Source organism: Paroedura picta, chromosome 7, assembly GCF_049243985.1.
Source record: "Paroedura picta isolate Pp20150507F chromosome 7, Ppicta_v3.0, whole genome shotgun sequence".
In the NCBI taxonomy this organism is placed as follows: Eukaryota; Metazoa; Chordata; class Lepidosauria; order Squamata; family Gekkonidae; genus Paroedura; species Paroedura picta.
The window spans coordinates 116,786,128-116,801,911 of record NC_135375.1 but is presented as its reverse complement, the minus strand read 5'-3'; positions in this window follow the sequence as shown (position 1 = coordinate 116,801,911).

Genomic DNA, 15,784 nt, shown 5'->3' with positions numbered 1-15,784 from the left:
ATAACAAGGCCTGTAAGTGGCATCCCTTCCTCTCCAGGCAACAGAGGTGAGCTCTTTGTGATGTCATGTCCGTTGCTCTCCATTTTCTCTGTGGAGGTAGGCCCACTGTCTGACTCATAATGTTTTTAGAGATTCCCGCCCCCCCCCATACCAAGGCCAGTAAGCGGCATCCCTTCCTCTCCAGGCAACAGAGGTGAGCTCTTTGTGATGTCATGTCCGTTGCTCTCCACTTTCTCTGTGGAGGTAAGCCCACTGTCTGACTTATAATGTTTTTAGAGATCCCCCCCTCCTTAACAAGGCCTGTAAGCGGCATCCCTTCCTCTCCAGGCAACAGAGGTGAGCTCTTTGTGATGTCATATCCGTTGCTCTCCACATTCTCTATGGAGGTAGGCCCACTGTCTGACTTATAATGTTTTTAGAGTTCCCGCCCCCCCATAAGAAGGCCTGTAAGCGGCATCCCTTCCTCTCCAGGCAACAGAGGTGAGCTGTTTGTGATGTCATGTCCGTTGCTCACCACTTTCTCTGTGGAGGTTGGACCACTGTCTGACTTATAATGTTTTTAGAGATCCCCCCCCCATACCAAGGCCAGTAAGCGGCATCCCTTCCTCTCCAGGCAACAGAGGTGAGCTCTTTGTGATGTCATGTCCGTTGCTCACTTTCTCTGTGGAGGTTGGACCACTGTCTGACTTATAATGTTTTTAGAGATCCCCCCCCCCATAACAAGGCCTGTAAGCGGCATCCCTTCCTCTCCAGGCAACAGAGGTGAGCTCTTTGTGATGTCATGTCCGTTGCTCTCCACTTCCTATGTGAAGGTAGGCCCACTGTCTGAATTATAATGTTTTTAGAGATCCCCCCCCCCATAACAAGGCCTGTAAGCGGCATCCCTTCCTCTCCAGGCAACAGAGGTGAGCTGTTTGTGATGTCATGTCCGTTGCTCTCCACTTTCTCTGTGGAGGTAGGCCCACTGTCTGACTTATAATGTTTTGAGATATTCCCGCCCCCCCCCATACCAAGGCCAGTAAGCGGCATCCCTTCCTCTCCAGGCAACAGAGGTGAGCTCTTTGTGATATCATGTCCGTTGCTCTACACTTCCTCTGTGGAGGTAAGCCCACTGTCTGACTTATAATGTTTTTAGAGTCCCCCCCCCCTCCTTAACAAGGCCTGTAAGCGGCATCCCTTCCTCTCCAGGCAACAGAGGTGAGCTCTTTGTGATGTCATGTCCGTTGCTCTCCACTTCCTTTGTGAAGGTAGGCCCACTGTCTGAATTATAATGTTTTTAGAGATCCCCCCCCCATAACAAGGCCTATAAGAGGCATCCCTTCCTCTCCAGGCAACAGAGGAGAGCTCTTTGTGATGTCATGTCCGTTGCTCTCCACTTTCTCTGTGGAGGTAGGCCCACTCTCTGACTTATAATGTTTTTAGAGATTCCCCCCCCCATACCAAGGCCAGTAAGCGGCATCCCTTCCTCTCCAGGCAACAGAGGTGAGCTGTTTGTGATGTCATGTCCGTTGCTCTCCACTTTCTCTGTGGAGGTAGGCCCACTGTCTGACTTATAATGTTTTTAGAGATCCCCCCCCCCCATAACAAGGCCTGTAAGCGGCATCCCTTCCTCTCCAGGCAACAGAGGTGAGCTCTTTGTGATGTCATGTCCGTTGCTCTCCACTTTCTCTGTGGAGGTAGGCCCACTGTCTGACTTATAAAGTTTTGAGATATTCCCGCCCCCCCCCCCCATACCAAGGCCAGTAAGTGGCATCCCTTCCTCTCCAGGCTACAGAGGTGAGCTCTTTGTGATATCATGTCCGTTGCTCTACACTTTCACTGTGGAGGTTGGACCACTGTCTGACTTATAATGTTTTTTAGAGTCCCCCCACCCTCCTTAACAAGGCCTGTAAGCGGCATCCCTTCCTCTCCAGGCAACAGAGGTGAGCTCTTTGTGATATCATGTCCGTTGCTCTCCACTTCCTTTGTGAAGGTAGGCCCACTGTCTGAATTATAATGTTTTTAGAGATCCCCCCCCCCATAACAAGGCCTGTAAGAGGCATCCCTTCCTCTCCAGGCAACAGAGGAGGGCTCTTTGTGATGTCATGTCCGTTGCTCTCCACTTTCTCTGTGGAGGTAGGCCCACTCTCTGACTTATAATGTTTTTAGAGATTCCCCCCCCCATACCAAGGCCAGTAAGCGGCATCCCTTCCTCTCCAGGCAACAGAGGTGAGCTGTTTGTGATGTCATGTCCGTTGCTCTCCACTTTCTCTGTGGAGGTAGGTCCACTGTCTGACTCATAATGTTTTTAGAGATCCCCCCCCCCATAACAAGGCCAGTAAGCGGCATCCCTTCCTCTCCAGGCAACAGAGGTGAGCTCTTTGTGATGTCATGTCTGTTGCTCTACACTTTCTCTGTGGAGGTAAGCCCACTGTCTGACTTATAATGTTTTTAGAGTCCCCCCCCCCTCCTTAACAAGGCCTGTAAGCGGCATCCCTTCCTCTCCAGGCAACAGAGGTGAGCTCTTTGTGATGTCATGTCCGTTGCTCTCCACTTTCTCTGTGGAGGTAAGCCCACTGTCTGACTTATAATGTTTTTAGAGATCCCCCCCTCCTTAACAAGGCCTGTAAGCGGCATCCTTTCCTCTCCAGGCAACAGAGGTGAGCTCTTTGTGATGTCATATCCGTTGCTCTCCACATTCTCTATGGAGGTAGGCCCACTGTCTGACTGATAATGTTTTTAGAGTTCCCGCCCCCCCATAACAAGGCCTGTAAGCGGCATCCCTTCCTCTCCAGGCAACAGAGGTGAGCTCTTTGTGATGTCATGTCCGTTGCTCTCCACTTTCTCTGTGGAGGTAAGCCCACTGTCTGACTTATAATGTTTTTAGAGATCCCCCCCTCCTTAACAAGGCCTGTAAGCGGCATCCCTTCCTCTCCAGGCAACAGAGGTGAGCTCTTTGTGATGTCATGTCCGTTGCTCTACACTTTCTCTGTGGAGGTAAGCCCACTGTCTGACTTATAATGTTTTTAGAGATCCCCCCCTCCTTAACAAGGCCTGTAAGCGGCATCCTTTCCTCTCCAGGCAACAGAGGTGAGCTCTTTGTGATGTCATATCCGTTGCTCTCCACATTCTCTATGGAGGTAGGCCCACTGTCTGACTTATAATGTTTTTAGAGTTCCCGCCCCCCCATAAGAAGGCCTGTAAGCGGCATCCCTTCCTCTCCAGGCAACAGAGGTGAGCTGTTTGTGATGTCATGTCCGTTGATCTCCACTTTCTCTGTGGAGGTAGGCCCACTGTCTGACTTATAATGTTTTGAGATATTCCCGCCCCCCCCATACCAAGGCCAGTAAGCGGCATCCATTCCTCTCCAGGCAACAGAGGTGAGCTCTTTGTGATATCATGTCCGTTGCTCTACACTTCCTCTGTGGAGGTAAGCCCACTGTCTGACTTATAATGTTTTTAGAGTCCCCCCCCCCTCCTTAACAAGGCCTGTAAGCGGCATCCCTTCCTCTCCAGGCAACAGAGGTGAGCTCTTTGTGATGTCATGTCCGTTGCTCTCCACTTCCTTTGTGAAGGTAGGCCCACTGTCTGAATTATAATGTTTTTAGAGATCCCCCCCCCCACAACAAGGCCTGTAAGAGGCATCCCTTCCTCTCCAGGCAACAGAGGAGAGCTCTTTGTGATGTCATGTCCGTTGCTCTCCACTTTCTCTGTGGAGGTAGGCCCACTCTCTGACTTATAATGTTTTTAGAGATTCCCCCCCCCATACCAAGGTCAGTAAGCGGCATCCCTTCCTCTAAAGGCAACAGAAGTGAGCTGTTTGTGATGTCATGTCCGTTGCTCTCCACTTTCTCTGTGGAGGTAGGCCCACTGTCTGACTTATAATGTTTTTAGAGATCCCCCCCCCATAACAAGGCCTGTAAGCGGCATCCCTTCCTCTCCAGGCAACAGAGGTGAGCTCTTTGTGATGTCATGTCCGTTGCTCTCCACTTTCTCTGTGGAGGTAGGCCCACTGTCTGACTTATAAAGTTTTGAGATATTCCCGCCCCCCCCCCCATACCAAGGCCAGTAAGTGGCATCCCTTCCTCTCCAGGCAACAGAGGTGAGCTCTTTGTGATATCATGTCCGTTGCTCTACACTTTCTCTGTGGAGGTTGGACCACTGTCTGACTTATAATGTTTTTTAGAGTCCCCCCCCCTCCTTAACAAGGCCTGTAAGCGGCATCCCTTCCTCTCCAGGCAACAGAGGTGAGCTCTTTGTGATGTCATGTCCGTTGCTCTCCACTTCCTTTGTGAAGGTAGGCCCACTGTCTGAATTATAATGTTTTTAGAGATCCCCCCCCCCATAACAAGGCCTGTAAGAGGCATCCCTTCCTCTCCAGGCAACAGAGGAGGGCTCTTTGTGATGTCATGTCCGTTGCTCTCCACTTTCTCTGTGGAGGTAGGCCCACTCTCTGACTTATAATGTTTTTAGAGATTCCCCCCCCCCCCATACCAAGGCCAGTAAGCGGCATCCCTTCCTCTCCAGGCAACAGAGGTGAGCTGTTTGTGATGTCATGTCCGTTGCTCTCCACTTTCTCTGTGGAGGTAGGCCCACTGTCTGACTCATAATGTTTTTAGAGATCCCCCCCCCCATAACAAGGCCAGTAAGCGGCATCCCTTCCTCTCCAGGCAACAGAGGTGAGCTCTTTGTGATGTCATGTCTGTTGCTCTACACTTTCTCTGTGGAGGTAAGCCCACTGTCTGACTTATAATGTTTTTAGAGTCCCCCCCCCCTCCTTAACAAGGCCTGTAAGCGGCATCCCTTCCTCTCCAGGCAACAGAGGTGAGCTCTTTGTGATGTCATGTCCGTTGCTCTCCACTTTCTCTGTGGAGGTAAGCCCACTGTCTGACTTATAATGTTTTTAGAGATCCCCACCTCCTTAACAAGGCCTGTAAGCGGCATCCTTTCCTCTCCAGGCAACAGAGGTGAGCTCTTTGTGATGTCATATCCGTTGCTCTCCACATTCTCTATGGAGGTAGGCCCACTGTCTGACTTATAATGTTTTTAGAGTTCCCGCCCCCCCATAACAAGGCCTGTAAGCGGCATCCCTTCCTCTCCAGGCAACAGAGGTGAGCTCTTTGTGATGTCATGTCCGTTGCTCTCCACTTTCTCTGTGGAGGTAAGCCCACTGTCTGACTTATAATGTTTTTAGAGATCCCCCCCTCCTTAACAAGGCCTGTAAGCGGCATCCCTTCCTCTCCAGGCAACAGAGGTGAGCTCTTTGTGATGTCATGTCCGTTGCTCTACACTTTCTCTGTGGAGGTTGGACCACTGTCTGACTTATAATGTTTTTAGAGATCCCCCCCCCCCCATAACAAGGCCTGTAAGCGGCATCCCTTCCTTTCCAGGCAACAGAGGTGAGCTCTTTGTGATGTCATGTCCGTTGCTCTCCACTTCCTATGTGAAGGTAGGCCCACTGTCTGAATTATAATGTTTTTAGAGATCCCCCCCCCCCATAACAAGGCCTCTAAGCGGCATCCCTTCCTCTCCAGGCAACAGAGGTGAGCTGTTTGTGATGTCATGTCCGTTGCTCTCCACTTTCTCTGTGGAGGTAGGCCCACTGTCTGACTTATAATGTTTTGAGATATTCCCGCCCCCCCCATACCAAGGCCAGTAAGCGGCATCCCTTCCTCTCCAGGCAACAGAGGTGAGCTCTTTGTGATATCATGTCCGTTGCTCTACACTTCCTCTGTGGAGGTAAGCCCACTGTCTGACTTATAATGTTTTTAGAGTCCCCCCCCCCTCCTTAACAAGGCCTGTAAGCTGCATCCCTTCCTCTCCAGGCAACAGAGGTGAGCTCTTTGTGATGTCATGTCCGTTGCTCTCCACTTCCTTTGTGAAGGTAGGCCCACTGTCTGAATTATAATGTTTTTAGAGATCCCCCCCCCATAACAAGGCCTGTAAGAGGCATCCCTTCCTCTCCAGGCAACAGAGGAGAGCTCTTTGTGATGTCATGTCCGTTGCTCTCCACTTTCTCTGTGGAGGTAGGCCCACTCTCTGACTTATAATGTTTTTAGAGATTCCCCCCCCCGATACCAAGGTCAGTAAGCGGCATCCCTTCCTCTCCAGGCAACAGAGGTGAGCTGTTTGTGATGTCATGTCCGTTGCTCTCCACTTTCTCTGTGGAGGTAGGCCCACTGTCTGACTTATAATGTTTTGAGATATTCCCGCCCCCCCCCCCATACCAAGGCCAGTAAGTGGCATCCCTTCCTCTCCAGGCAACAGAGGTGAGCTCTTTGTGATATCATGTCCGTTGCTCTACACTTTCTCTGTGGAGGTTGGACCACTGTCTGACTTATAATGTTTTTTAGAGTCCCCCCCCTCCTTAACAAGGCCTGTAAGCGGCATCCCTTCCTCTCCAGGCAACAGAGGTGAGCTCTTTGTGATGTCATGTCCGTTGCTCTCCACTTCCTTTGTGAAGGTAGGCCCACTGTCTGAATTATAATGTTTTTAGAGATCCCCCCCCCCATAACAAGGCCTGTAAGAGGCATCCCTTCCTCTCCAGGCAACAGAGGAGGGCTCTTTGTGATGTCATGTCCGTTGCTCTCCACTTTCTCTGTGGAGGTAGGCCCACTCTCTGACTTATAATGTTTTTAGAGATTCCCCCCCCCCATACCAAGGCCAGTAAGCGGCATCCCTTCCTCTCCAGGCAACAGAGGTGAGCTGTTTGTGATGTCATGTCCGTTGCTCTCCACTTTCTCTGTGGAGGTAGGCCCACTGTCTGACTCATAATGTTTTTAGAGATCCCCCCCCCCATAAGAAGGCCAGTAAGCGGCATCCCTTCCTCTCCAGGCAACAGAGGTGAGCTCTTTGTGATGTCATGTCTGTTGCTCTACACTTTCTTTGTGGAGGTAAGCCCACTGTCTGACTTATAATGTTTTTAGAGTCCCCCCCCCCTCCTTAACAAGGCCTGTAAGCGGCATCCCTTCCTCTCCAGGCAACAGAGGTGAGCTCTTTGTGATGTCATGTCCGTTGCTCTCCACTTTCTCTGTGGAGGTAAGCCCACTGTCTGACTTATAATGTTTTTAGAGATCCCCCCCTCCTTAACAAGGCCTGTAAGCGGCATCCTTTCCTCTCCAGGCAACAGAGGTGAGCTCTTTGTGATGTCATATCCGTTGCTCTCCACATTCTCTATGGAGGTAGGCCCACTGTCTGACTTATAATGTTTTTAGAGTTCCCGCCCCCCCATAACAAGGCCTGTAAGTGGCATCCCTTCCTCTCCAGGCAACAGAGGTGAGCTGTTTGTGATGTCATGTCCGTTGCTCTCCATTTTCTCTGTGGAGGTAGGCCCACTGTCTGACTCATAATGTTTTTAGAGATTCCCGCCCCCCCCCCCATACCAAGGCCAGTAAGCGGCATCCCTTCCTCTCCAGGCAACAGAGGTGAGCTCTTTGTGATGTCATGTCCGTTGCTCTCCACTTCCTCTGTGGAGGTAAGCCCACTGTCTGACTTATAATGTTTTTAGAGTCCCCCTCCCTCCTTAACAAGGCCTGTAAGCGGCATCCCTTCCTCTCCAGGCAACAGAGGTGAGCTCTTTGTGATGTCATGTCCGTTGCTCTCCACTTTCTCTGTGGAGGTAAGCCCACTGTCTGACTTATAATGTTTTTAGAGATCCCCCCCTCCTTAACAAGGCCTGTAAGCGGCATCCCTTCCTCTCCAGGCAACAGAGGTGAGCTCTTTGTGATGTCATATCCGTTGCTCTCCACATTCTCTATGGAGGTAGGCCCACTGTCTGACGTATAATGTTTTTAGAGTTCCCGCCCCCCCATAACAAGGCCTGTAAGCGGCATCCCTTCCTCTCCAGGCAACAGAGGTGAGCTGTTTGTGATGTCATGTCCGTTGCTCTCCACTTTCTCTGTGGAGGTTGGACCACTGTCTGACTTATAATGTTTTTAGAGTCCCCCCCCCTCCTTAACAAGGCCTGTAAGCGGCATCCCTTCCTCTCCAGGCAACAGAGGTGAGCTCTTTGTGATGTCATGTCCGTTGCTCTCCACTTCCTCTGTGAAGGTAGGCCCACTGTCTGACTTATAATGTTTTTAGAGATCCCCCCCCCCCATAACAAGGCCTGTAAGCGGCATCCCTTCCTCTCCAGGCAACAGAGGTGAGCTCTTTGTGATGTCATGTCCGTTGCTCTCCACTTCCTATGTGAAGGTAGGCCCACTGTCGGAATTATAATGTTTTTAGAGATCCCCCCACCCATAACAAGGCCTGTAAGCGGCATCCCTTCCTCTCCAGGCAATAGAGGTGAGCTGTTTGTGATGTCATGTCCGTTGCTCTCCACTTTCTCTGTGGAGGTAGGCCCACTGTCTGACTTATAATGTTTTGAGATATTCCGGCCCCCCCCATACCAAGGCCAGTAAGCGGCATCCCTTCCTCTCCAGGCAACAGAGGTGAGCTCTTTGTGATATCATGTCCGTTGCTCTACACTTTCTCTGTGGAGGTTGGAACACTGTCTGACTTATAATGTTTTTAGAGTCCCCCCCCCTCCTTAACAAGGCCTGTAAGCGGCATCCCTTCCTCTCCAGGCAACAGAGGTGAGCTCTTTGTGATGTCATGTCCGTTGCTCTCCACTTCCTCTGTGAAGGTAGGCCCACTGTCTGAATTATAATGTTTTTAGAGATCCCCCCCCATAACAAGGCCTGTAAGCGGCATCCCTTCCTCTCCAGGCAACAGAGGTGAGCTCTTTGTGATGTCATGTCCGTTGCTCTACACTTTCTCTGTGGAGGTTGGACCACTGTCTGACTTATAATGTTTTTAGAGATCCCCCCCCCCAATAACAAGGCCTGTAAGCGGCATCCCTTCCTCTCCAGGCAACAGAGGTGAGCTCTTTGTGATGTCATGTCCGTTGCTCTCCACTTCCTCTGTGAAGGTAGGCCCACTGTCTGAATTATAATGTTTTTAGAGATCCCCCCCCCATAACAAGGCCTGTAAGCGGCATCCCTTCCTCTCCAGGCAACAGAGGTGAGCTCTTTGTGATGTCATGTCCGTTGCTCTCCACTTCCTCTGTGGAGGTTGGACCACTGTCTGACTTATAATGTTTTTAGAGATCCCCCCCCCCCATAACAAGGCCTGTAAGCGGCATCCCTTCCTCTCCAGGCAACAGAGGTGAGCTCTTTGTGATGTCATGTCCGTTGCTCTCCACTTCCTCTGTGAAGGTAGGCCCACTGTCTGAATTATAATGTTTTTAGAGATCCCCCCCCATAACAAGGCCTGTAAGCGGCATCCCTTCCTCTCCAGGCAACAGAGGTGAGCTCTTTGTGATGTCATGTCCGTTGCTCTACACTTTCTCTGTGGAGGTTGGACCACTGTCTGACTTATAATGTTTTTAGAGATCCCCCCCCCCCAATAACAAGGCCTGTAAGCGGCATCCCTTCCTCTTCAGGCAACAGAGGTGAGCTCTTTGTGATGTCATGTCCGTTGCTCTCCACTTCCTCTGTGAAGGTAGGCCCACTGTCTGAATTATAATGTTTTTAGAGATCCCCCCCCCCCATAACAAGGCCTGTAAGCGGCATCCCTTCCTCTCCAGGCAACAGAGGTGAGCTCTTTGTGATGTCATGTCCGTTGCTCTCCACTTCCTCTGTGGAGGTTGGACCACTGTCTGACTTATAATGTTTTTAGAGACCCCCCCCCCCATAACAAGGCCTGTAAGCGGCATCCCTTCCTCTCCAGGCAACAGAGGTGAGCTCTTTGTGATGTCATGTCCGTTGCTCTCCACTTTCTCTGTGGAGGTAGGCCCACTGTCTGACTCATAATGTTTTTAGAGATTCCCGCCCCCCCCCCATACCAAGGCCAGTAAGCGGCATCCCTTCCTTTCCAGGCAACAGAGGTGAGCTCTTAGTGATGTCATGTCCGTTGCTCTCCACTTTCTCTGTGGAGGTTGGACCACTGTCTGACTTATAATGTTTTTAGAGATCCCCCCCCCCATAACAAGGCCTGTAAGCGGCATCCCTTCCTCTCCGGGGAACAGAGGTGAGCTCTTAGTGATGTCATGTCCGTTGCTCTCCACTTTCTCTGTGGAGGTTGGACCACTGTCTGACTTATAATGTTTTTAGAGATCCCCCCCCCATAACAAGGCCTGTAAGCGGCATCCCTTCCTCTTAAGGCAACAGAGGTGAGCTCTTTGTGATGTCATGTCCGTTGCTCTCCACTTTCTCTGTGGAGGTAGGCCCACTGTCTGACTCATAATGTTTTTAGAGATTCCCGCCCCCCCCCCATACCAAGGCCAGTAAGCGGCATCCCTTCCTTTGCAGGCAACAGAGGTGAGCTCTTAGTGATGTCATGTCCGTTGCTCTACACTTTCTCTGTGGAGGTTGGACCACTGTCTGACTTATAATGTTTTTAGAGATCCCCCCCCCCCATAACAAGGCCTGTAAGCGGCATCCCTTCCTCTCCAGGCAACAGAGGTGAGCTCTTTGTGATGTCATGTCCGTTGCTCTCCACTTCCTATGTGAAGGTAGGCCCACTGTCGGAATTATAATGTTTTTAGAGATCCCCCCACCCATAACAAGGCCTGTAAGCGGCATCCCTTCCTCTCCAGGCAACAGAGGTGAGCTGTTTGTGATGTCATGTCCGTTGCTCTCCACTTTCTCTGTGGAGATAGGCCCACTGTCTGACTTATAATGTTTTGAGATATTCCGGCCCCCCCCATACCAAGGCCAGTAAGCGGCATCCCTTCCTCTCCAGGCAACAGAGGTGAGCTCTTTGTGATATCATGTCCGTTGCTCTACACTTTCTCTGTGGAGGTTGGAACACTGTCTGACTTATAATGTTTTTAGAGTCCCCCCCCCTCCTTAACAAGGCCTGTAAGCGGCATCCCTTCCTCTCCAGGCAACAGAGGTGAGCTCTTTGTGATGTCATGTCCGTTGCTCTCCACTTCCTCTGTGAAGGTAGGCCCACTGTCTGAATTATAATGTTTTTAGAGATCCCCCCCCATAACAAGGCCTGTAAGCGGCATCCCTTCCTCTCCAGGCAACAGAGGTGAGCTCTTTGTGATGTCATGTCCGTTGCTCTACACTTTCTCTGTGGAGGTTGGACCACTGTCTGACTTATAATGTTTTTAGAGATCCCCCCCCCCAATAACAAGGCCTGTAAGCGGCATCCCTTCCTCTCCAGGCAACAGAGGTGAGCTCTTTGTGATGTCATGTCCGTTGCTCTCCACTTCCTCTGTGAAGGTAGGCCCACTGTCTGAATTATAATGTTTTTAGAGATCCCCCCCCCATAACAAGGCCTGTAAGCGGCATCCCTTCCTCTCCAGGCAACAGAGGTGAGCTCTTTGTGATGTCATGTCCGTTGCTCTCCACTTCCTCTGTGGAGGTTGGACCACTGTCTGACTTATAATGTTTTTAGAGATCCCCCCCCCCCATAACAAGGCCTGTAAGCGGCATCCCTTCCTCTCCAGGCAACAGAGGTGAGCTCTTTGTGATGTCATGTCCGTTGCTCTCCACTTCCTCTGTGAAGGTAGGCCCACTGTCTGAATTATAATGTTTTTAGAGATCCCCCCCCATAACAAGGCCTGTAAGCGGCATCCCTTCCTCTCCAGGCAACAGAGGTGAGCTCTTTGTGATGTCATGTCCGTTGCTCTACACTTTCTCTGTGGAGGTTGGACCACTGTCTGACTTATAATGTTTTTAGAGATCCCCCCCCCCAATAACAAGGCCTGTAAGCGGCATCCCTTCCTCTCTAGGCAACAGAGGTGAGCTCTTTGTGATGTCATGTCCGTTGCTCTCCACTTCCTCTGTGAAGGTAGGCCCACTGTCTGAATTATAATGTTTTTAGAGATCCCCCCCCCCATAACAAGGCCTGTAAGCGGCATCCCTTCCTCTCCAGGCAACAGAGGTGAGCTCTTTGTGATGTCATGTCCGTTGCTCTCCACTTCCTCTGTGGAGGTTGGACCACTGTCTGACTTATAATGTTTTTAGAGACCCCCCCCCCCATAACAAGGCCTGTAAGCGGCATCCCTTCCTCTCCAGGCAACAGAGGTGAGCTCTTTGTGATGTCATGTCCGTTGCTCTCCACTTTCTCTGTGGAGGTAGGCCCACTGTCTGACTCATAATGTTTTTAGAGATTCCCGCCCCCCCCCATACCAAGGCCAGTAAGCGGCATCCCTTCCTTTCCAGGCAACAGAGGTGAGCTCTTAGTGATGTCATGTCCGTTGCTCTCCACTTTCTCTGTGGAGGTTGGACCACTGTCTGACTTATAATGTTTTTAGAGATCCCCCCCCCCCCCATAACAAGGCCTGTAAGCGGCATCCCTTCCTCTCCGGGGAACAGAGGTGAGCTCTTAGTGATGTCATGTCCGTTGCTCTCCACTTTCTCTGTGGAGGTTGGACCACTGTCTGACTTATAATGTTTTTAGAGATCCCCCCCCCATAACAAGGCCTGTAAGCGGCATCCCTTCCTCTTAAGGCAACAGAGGTGAGCTCTTTGTGATGTCATGTCCGTTGCTCTCCACTTTCTCTGTGGAGGTAGGCCCACTGTCTGACTCATAATGTTTTTAGAGATTCCCGCCCCCCCCCATACCAAGGCCAGTAAGCGGCATCCCTTCCTTTGCAGGCAACAGAGGTGAGCTCTTAGTGATGTCATGTCCGTTGCTCTCCACTTTCTCTGTGGAGTTTGGACCACTGTCTGACTTATAATGTTTTTAGAGATCCCCCCCCCCCATAACAAGGCCTGTAAGCGGCATCCCTTCCTCTCCGGGGAACAGAGGTGAGCTCTTAGTGATGTCATGTCCGTTGCTCTCCACTTTCTCTGTGGAGGTAGGCCCACCCTCTGACTTATAATGTTTTTAGAGATTCCCGCCCCCCCATAACAAGGCCAGTAAGCGGCATCCCTTCCTCTCCAGGCAACAGAGGTGAGCTCTTTGTGATGTCATGTCCGTTGCTCTCCACTTTCTCTGTGGAGGTAGGCCCACTGTCTGAATTATAATGTTTTTAGAGATCCCCCCCCCATAACAAGGCGTGTAAGAGGCATCCCTTCCTCTCCAGGCAACAGAGGTGAGCTCTTTGTGATGTCATGTCCGTTGCTCTCCACTTTCTCTGTGGAGGTAGGCCCACTGTCTGACTTATAATGTTTTTAGAGATTCCCCCCCCCCATACCAAGGCCAGTAAGCGGCATCCCTTCCTCTCCAGGCAACAGAGGTGAGCTCTTTGTGATGTCATGTCCGTTGCTCTCCACTTTCTCTGTGGAGGTAGGCCCACTGTCTGACTTATAATGTTTTTAGAGATCCCCCCCCATAACAAGGCCTGTAAGCGGCATCCCTTCCTCTCCAGGCAACAGAGGTGAGCTCTTTGTGATGTCATGTCCGTTGCTCTCCATTTTCTCTGTGGAGGTAGGCCCACTGTCTGACTCATAATGTTTTTAGAGATTCCCGCCCCCCCCCCCCATAACAAGGCCAGTAAGCGGCATCCCTTCCTCTCCAGGCAACAGAGGTGAGCTCTTTGTGATGTCATGTCCGTTGCTCTCCACTTCCTCTGTGGTTGTAAGCCCACTGTCTGACTTATAATGTTTTTAGAGTCCCCCTCCCTCCTTAACAAGGCCTGTAAGCGGCATCCGTTCCTCTCCAGGCAACAGAGGTGAGCTCTTTGTGATGTCATATCCGTTGCTCTCCACATTCTCTATGGAGGTAGGCCCACTGTCTGACTTATAATGTTTTTAGAGTTCCCGCCCCCCCATAACAAGGCCTGTAAGCGGCATCCCTTCCTCTCCAGGCAACAGAGGTGAGCTGTTTGTGATGTCATGTCCGTTGCTCTCCACTTTCTCTGTGGAGGTTGGACCACTGTCTGACTTATAATGTTTTTAGAGATCCCCCCCCCCCCGCATACCAAGGCCAGTAAGCGGCATCCCTTCCTCTCCAGGCAACAGAGGTGAGCTCTTTGTGATGTCATGTCCGTTGCTCTAGACTTTCTCTGTGGAGGTTGGACCACTGTCTGACTTATAATGTTTTTAGAGATCCCCCCCCCCCATAACAAGGCCTGTAAGCGGCATCCCTTCCTCTCCAGGCAACAGAGGTGAGCTCTTTGTGATGTCATGTCCGTTGCTCTCCACTTCCTATGTGAAGGTAGGCCCACTGTCTGAATTATAATGTTTTTAGAGATCCCCCCCCCCCCATAACAAGGCCTGTAAGCGGCATCCCTTCCTCTCCAGGCAACAGAGGTAAGCTGTTTGTGATGTCATGTCCGTTGCTCTCCACTTTCTCTGTGGAGGTAGGCCCACTGTCTGACTTATAATGTTTTGAGATATTCCCGCCCCCCCCATACCAAGGCCAGTAAGCGGCATCCCTTCCTCTCCAGGCAACAGAGGTGAGCTCTTTGTGATATCATGTCCGTTGCTCTACACTTTCTCTGTGGAGGTTGGACCACTTTCTGACTTATAATGTTTTTAGAGTCCCCCCCCTCCTTAACAAGGCCTGTAAGCGGCATCCCTTCCTCTCCAGGCAACAGAGGTGAGCTCTTTGTGATGTCATGTCCGTTGCTCTCCACTTCCTTTGTGAAGATAGGCCCACTGTCTGAATTATAATGTTTTTAGAGATCCCCCCCCCATAACAAGGCCTGTAAGAGGCATCCCGTCCTCTCCAGGCAACAGAGGAGAGCTCTTTGTGATGTCATGTCCGTTGCTCTCCACTTTCTCTGTGGAGGTAGGCCCACTCTCTGACTTATAATGTTTTTAGAGATTCCCCCCCCCATACCAAGGCCAGTAAGCGGCATCCCTTCCTCTCCAGGCTACAGAGGTGAGCTCTTTGTGATGTCATGTCCGTTGCTCTCCACTTTCTCTGTGGAGGTAGGCCCACTGTCTGACTTATCATGTTTTTAGAGAACCCCCCCCATAACAAGGCCTGTAAGTGGCATCCCTTCCTCTCCAGGCAACAGAGGTGAGCTCTTTGTGATGTCCTGTCCGTTGCTCTCCATTTTCTCTGTGGAGGTAGGCCCACTGTCTGACTCATAATGTTTTTAGAGATTCCCGCCCCCCCCATTCCAAGGCCAGTAAGCGGCATCCCTTCCTCTCCAGGCAACAGAGGTGAGCTCTTTGTGATGTCATGTCCGTTGCTCTCCACTTTCTCTGTGGAGGTAAGCCCACTGTCTGACTTATAATGTTTTTAGAGATCCCCCCCTCCTTAACAAGGCCTGTAAGCGGCATCCCTTCCTCTCCAGGCAACAGAGGTGAGCTCTTTGTGATGTCATATCCGTTGCTCTCCACATTCTCTATGGAGGTAGGCCCACTGTCTGACTTATAATGTTTTTAGAGTTCCCGCCCCCCCATAAGAAGGCCTGTAAGCGGCATCCCTTCCTCTCCAGGCAACAGAGGTGAGCTGTTTGTGATGTCATGTCCGTTGCTCTCCACTTTCTCTGTGGAGGTTGGACCACTGTCTGACTTATAATGTTTTTAGAGATCCCCCCCCCATACCAAGGCCAGTAAGCGGCATCCCTTCCTCTCCAGGCAACAGAGGTGAGCTCTTTGTGATGTCATGTCTGTTGCTCTACACTTTCTCTGTGGAGGTTGGACCACTGTCTGACTTATAATGTTTTTAGAGATCCCCCCCCCCCATAACAAGGCCTGTAAGCGGCATCCCTTCCTCTCCGGGGAACAGAGGTGAGCTCTTAGTGATGTCATGTCCGTTGCTCTCCACTTTCTCTGTGGAGGTTGGACCACTGTCTGACTTATAATGTTTTTAGAGATCCCCCCCCCCCATAACAAGGCCTGTAAGCGGCATCCCTTCCTTTCCAGGCAACAGAGGTGAGCTCTTAGTGATGTCATGTCCGTTGCTCTCC